Genomic DNA, 6,273 nt, shown 5'->3' with positions numbered 1-6,273 from the left:
AACCACTTCCTGTGGAATCCTCACAAAACTCCTGTAAGAGGACAAGCTTGGCCCATTTTACAGAGGAGGAAATGAAAGGTCCAAAAGGTCCAAAAGGTCAAGAACCTTGGCCAAGACTGTGCAGGTGCTTCTGCTTCCAAAGCCCCTGCTCCATGCCGGGAGAGGCACCTGGATCAGGTGTGCTGGGCGTGTGCGGGAGGGAGGAAGGGAGGCGAGCATGCCAAGTAGATGTGCTCCCTAGGTCCTGGCAGGGCTGTGCCAAAGCAGTGTAAACCAAATTTCATGCAATTTCATCTCACACCCAAAGACTGGGATTTGCGGTCCTATTGTGGACCTCAGTGTAAGACCTGCCCCAGAACATGATTTTGATGAACAGTCTATCAAACTCACTCATGTGACCCTTTCCCAACCTTCGTGCAAGTATTGCAGGATAAGGCCCAGAGAGGACAAAGGATTTGCCCAAAGCCACAGATCAAAGTGGTAGCTAGTGTGGCACAAGGTGCAGACAGTGAAAGTGTTTGAGGACCAGTCACCAAGCCTGGGTCCAGGACTCTCGGGACCTCAGCTCCTGTGCAAGGTAAACCTCCTTCCTGGCCCCAGTGGGAGGAGCTCGGGGGCAGCACGCCACACCACCGGCCTCTGGTTAGGATGAGAGCTTAAGTTTCAGGCCCTCCTCTTCATCCTCCCAGCTCCCTGAGGCACTCTGACCTCGTGGGGAAGTGGACACACACACACCTGGCCTTGCCTCCTCCTGCCTCTGTAGCTGGAGAGAGTCGCTCTTCGGGGTTTCTGCTTCCTCCTCAGTAATGAGGACAGTGAGCATTTCCTTTTATCAGACACTGTGGGGTCAAACAAAATAGCATAAGGGGAAATACCTAATACCAAGGTCAGTGGATGTAAGTGCTCAGTAAATGAGAGCCGATAATTAGCCAGCGGGCCTTATTATTTCCATTTACAGATGAGGAAACAGCGGCCCAGAGAAAGCTTAGTGGCTGCTCAAGGAACACAGCTCGCAGCCCCCAGGAAATGCTGTGGGTCCAGGGCACTGGCCTCTCCTCCTGGGCCCCAGATGCCTGCTCTGTAGAGAGGTGAGTCCTCACCCTGCCCCTGCTGGTGTCCAGGTCTCTCCTGAAGCCTGGGAAAGCATCCTGCAGCCTTTCCCATGGAGGGGGAGGAGCTGGCCAGTCTGAGCTGAGGCTGAGCCCCTCCTCGCCTGTCCACCCTCTGCTTCCCCAGCCGGAACCTTCTCAGGAACCTTTAGGAGCCGCCTCCCAGGCCTTGTGGCAAGGGCCCTGCAATTAATGTGCTGCGTCAGGGAAAGCTCATGAGTCACTGACAGCCGGTGACGAAAAGGAGACTGGTTTCTCCCAATGCCAGGGAAGGCTACCATCACCACTCCCACTACTGCTGGTGCACATACTCCACGTCAGGCCCTTTGCTAATGGAATTCACAGTCCTCACCACTGCCCTGTAACATTATCATAACTTCATCTGACAGATGAGAAAACTGAAGCCCAGAGATGTTAAGTAAGTGGCCAAAGGACACAGAGCTGGGAGCTAGGTTTTCTTGATGGTGAATGACTTTGTCCCTCCTTCTGGGTTTGTGGGGTGGGAGAAGGGTATCCTACTAAAGGTGCTATCCCAGAGTGGGGGTTGAGCACTACTTAGACACCGGGCAACTTGGCCACATCCTGAGTAGCCCATATACATCAGCAAAAGGCCTCTTTTTTCCAACAGCCAGGGCTTCTCCCAGCCACCCAGGAAAACAAGCCTCATGTGGTCCAAGGAGGGCCTTGCCCAGACTGCCCCAGCTCACCTGGGAGGAAGCCCCTGTCCTGAAAGACCACCTCACTCACGGACGCAGGTGGAACACCAGCTTCAGGTGCACAGAGCGGCTCTGGGGCCAGACCTGAGCTCTCCGAGCTTCCATTTGGCCATATACAGAACCAGGGTTCAAGAGCCACCTTGGAAGATTCCTGGGAATCTTTCCAAAGCGGGGTGAAAGAGAAAACCTTCAGCACAGGTGAGGCAGGAACAAGCGCTTGTCAAATATTACCTTCCTGTAACATGTTTATTTTTAGCTAGTTCAGATGAGATTTGTCTGCAGGTGGTGGTCAGAGGACAGCTGGATCTTCTCTTTATTTGCCACTTCTGCCTTTTATACTTTCCGTTTCCCCCATTTCCAGCTTCACTCTGTTTCCTCCTCTTTCTTCCCCTCCCTGTGCCTTGGTCCCTGTCCCAGGACCCCGCATTGCCTCCCCATCTCACCGCCCAGGTTGGGAGCCTGTGATGCGCAGCTCTGCAGACATGACACCAGGGAGCCTTTCCTGTCTCAGCAGCTGCCAGCACCGAGCCACACGGTGCCAGATCTCACAGCACAGCCAGGGGGCCTGACAGCAGCACCTCCCAGCTCACCCGGAGGTGGTAACAGGTGCGCAGGGAACAGACCTCAGAAACCTTCCATCCAGGTTCAACAGCAGGCTCCTTCCTGCTGCTCTTTGATTATAGTGCTGCCAGTATGCTAATGAGCATCCTCATCTCAGCAGGGTGCAGATCAGCCGCTGACCATCTCCGAAGCTTGTCTGGCCACAAAACGCTTCTTGTGGAGCATCTTGGGTCTGTGAGTGATGGGAGGCTCTTTAGAAGCTGCAGTGCAAGAAGAAACAAAGAATGGAGCTCATGCTTATTTGGCTGTGTGTCTAGGAAAATTCAGCTGGTGATTTACTGCCTTTGCTTTTAAAAGTAATTGTACTGTTTATTAAATCGCTGCTATTATTGGGCTCTGGAGCTAGCCGTCTGCAGGTTATATCGTGTCCTTTAAATACCAACCCTAACTGAGCAGTTGCTTTCGTCCCTGCGTCCCATTTGAGGACCCTAAGATCAGAGAGGATTAAGAATTTGCTCAAGGCCACACTCCCAGTGAACGGTGGGGCCAAAACACAGGATGGGATATGCTTTTCATGTACTCATTAAATATTTATCGAGTTGCTGTGATACATTAGGCATTTCTTTGCACTGAAAGAATTTTCTGGTGATTCGTTTTCTTTCTTTGTTTTAACCTTGCTGGCCTGCGTGTAAGTGCACGCTCTTCTGGTTTAGACCAGTGGTCTTTAGGGGACCTTCAGCAATGTCTATAGACATTTTAGGTGTCAGGGCTGGAAGGTGCTAATGGCATTGAGTGGGCAGAGGCTAAACATCCTGCAGTTGCAAGACACCCCCCATCAGAGAATTATTCAGCCCAAAATGTCAATGGTGCTGAAGTGAAGAAACCTTGACTGAGAACAAAACCAAAAAAAACACCACTGTTAAAAACATCACAAATGCCAAAGCATATAGGGGCCAAGCGAGGTGACATAAATGACTGGCTAATTGGAGATCCCCAGCCCTGTCCAAAAGGGAACCCAGGCTGCTGGATCTGGCTGGCTGCTGCTACATCCTCATGAGTCTTGGCACAAACATACCGAAGTGGCCAGCTCTTCCCATTTTTCAACCCAGAAACACAAATCTTAACATGAAGATACTGTACTCCTCATTTAAATATTGGCAGCCAATTTGAGTATTTTTTAAATGCTATGCGAATCAAGGACAGCACATCTGGAAGACCTGGAAGGATGATTAGAAGGCAGCACACAAGTTTGCAGCCTCCCACAGGTGCCTTCCTCACAGGAGCCAACCGCACTGAGTGTATTAAGCAGCTGGCCGCACTGCCGGGCCCTCAGGCTTGTCCCCACATCCTTCTCCTTATCCTCTTCCTCTCCAAAATAGTTTATCGACTCTTTGTGTGTGGTAACACCAGCTCAAAACGCCCATTTTACCTGCATGGCAACCCTAAGAGACAGGCGGACCGTTTAAAGGCCAAGGGTTCAGAGCACAGGGAGGTTATGCAACCTTTACAAATGAACAGTGAGTGGCAGCATCTGACCCCAAACCATCTGGCCCCAGAGCCCACCTTCTTCGCTACTAAGCCAGCTTGTTCCGGAGATGATGCTGGATCTCCAAACCCTGCCCAGTGAGAGTCCCCAGGGCACCTGTGGGGCAATTGGTCCCCCACTGGGATCAGCCTGGGCTCCCCAAGTGCTCCAAATCTCAGTCCCTCCATCTGAAGCCCAGGTTTTCACCTGGGGGTGATTTTGTTCCCCAAGGCACACTGGGCAATGTCTAGAGACATTTTCGGCCATCCCAAGTGGAATGGCGACGCTGGCATCCAGTGGGCGCTCCAGGAAACTGCTAAGCACCCGCAGGGCAAGGCCCCACAGCAAAGCATGATTCAGCCAAGATGTCAGTGGTGCCAAGACAGAACTCGGAGCTAAGAAACTCACTGGCAACCAAAGGAGAAGGCAACATTCCAGGTGGTCTGATCTGTTCTGCCCCTCAAAACACTGCGTCTCTCCTTAGGACGTTCGGTCTTTCCTGGCCTCAGAATTTGTGGTGACCTCATTGCTCTGTACTAGCTGTCCACCCCACAGAATAGCCCCCCAAGACAATGCTCACGCATTAACAGCAGCAGAGCATGTAAGAAATGGAAAAATGAGCAATAGGTGAAAGAAAAGGAGTGTGAGAATACAAAGTAAATCCTTACGATCCAAGTATCATATTGTCTACATGCCTGAAATATTACTGTGCTTTCTGGATGCCCCAGGCCAATGATGGCAAACCTTTTAGAGCTTCCAATGATACAGACAGCCTGCTATGGCATGCGCACCATAGGTTCACACCGCTGTGCCAGAACCCCAGCCCCCCCAAGCAGATGTACACCCCTCTCTGCTAAGCACACATACGCGACTGCACTGCATTTCATAAAATGATTTTAATAGAAAAGTACAAGATATGAATAAAAATAAATAATCTTTATCTCATTTCTAGCCCAGCAAATTGTACACTGCATATAAAAATGGTCTAAAATGCGATTTTACCCCATTGCTTTTTGGTTTTGAAATACTCAGACAGCATTTTCATTCAACCTTCTAGATTCATATCGATACATTTTTTGAAAAATCATACCAATCTGTCATCATTCTACATCCATGTTTTAAAGTTAGTTAACAAGATGTCTCCCTAAAATAAAACAGTATTAAATCACCAGATTTAAGTGTAAAGTTTATGTCAATAGGTAGGTTATAAGATCCCATTTCTAAGTTTCAACTCCTATGCCTCTTATTTCCTGAATTAAAAAATTTATTTCATTATCTTATTTTCAAAACATGACATCTCATTCTTACCATTCCACAGAGGGAAGACTAGAAAATACTTATTTTTAAAAAATAAATATTTTAATGCATACTTTACAGTGCTAATGCAGTATTTCAGACCTGCACCTTGGTGGGCATTCGCATTCAGTACGTGCTTCAAGTTACAGGCACTGTTCTCCCTCTGTATACATTACTACTGTGGGCCATTTGGCCTTCGGAGGCTTGCCTGTGCTGATCTCCTGGGAGTCAGCTGGTACCAGTGTCCCATGTGGAAGGCCCAGCACCCTATGACCACGGCATATGTGATAATGCCAGGGGCTTGAAGGACAGTTTGCAGAAATCATCAGAGAACCAGCCTTGGCAAGATCGTGAGTTCCGGAGGCGGCTCACACCTCTACAGTGCCAGCCTCGGGAGGTCGAGTAGCCCCAAGAACTGAGCAGAGAGACTGGACTGAAGGTAAAGCCTTCCCCGTACTTGAGCCCACAATGCTATTTTGAACATGGCTGTTTGTCACTGCCTGTGCATACATTTTTTGCTAATTTTCCGTATCGGGAAGATTTTGAATCCACTTGAGGATGAGAAGAAAAAATACACTGACACTACTACATCCAGTATATGTTTTTGCAATAAAGAACACTGGTCAATATACAACTCAGGAAAAACTGAACCAGATGTGAGTCCTAGAACCACAAGCCTTTTGAATTTGCCCAGAAATGCTATTTAAAACACTCTATATGTTGATCTGTTTTTTAAAATAATGTGTTTTTGGCATCCTTAAGAGGTTTCAATACGTTAGACGTCATCTGGAAAGAAAAAAAGCAAAGGGTGGAGGATCAATCTTTGCAGCCCTGGCCAGCCCCAGTGCACATTTGCATGAAGCGCAAGCATGTGTATGAATCGCACTTAACACAACAAACCTTTAAGTTTCCAAAGTTTTCATTCTCTGTGGACTGAGGCTTTCCTTTCATAAAAATTGCTTTCAAAGGGGCAGAGGAGCATCACACATGGCCCACAGTAAATTCAAAGAGAGAGGTGCAATTGTTGCAGTGGTAAATACAAAGATACATTTCGGGGTGGGAGGAA

This window comes from Heterocephalus glaber, unplaced genomic scaffold, assembly GCF_053883595.1.
Source record: "Heterocephalus glaber isolate CG9 unplaced genomic scaffold, H.glaber_assembly_v1.0 deba00001472, whole genome shotgun sequence".
Lineage (NCBI taxonomy): Eukaryota > Metazoa > Chordata > Mammalia > Rodentia > Bathyergidae > Heterocephalus > Heterocephalus glaber.
This window is presented reverse-complemented; position numbering follows the sequence as displayed.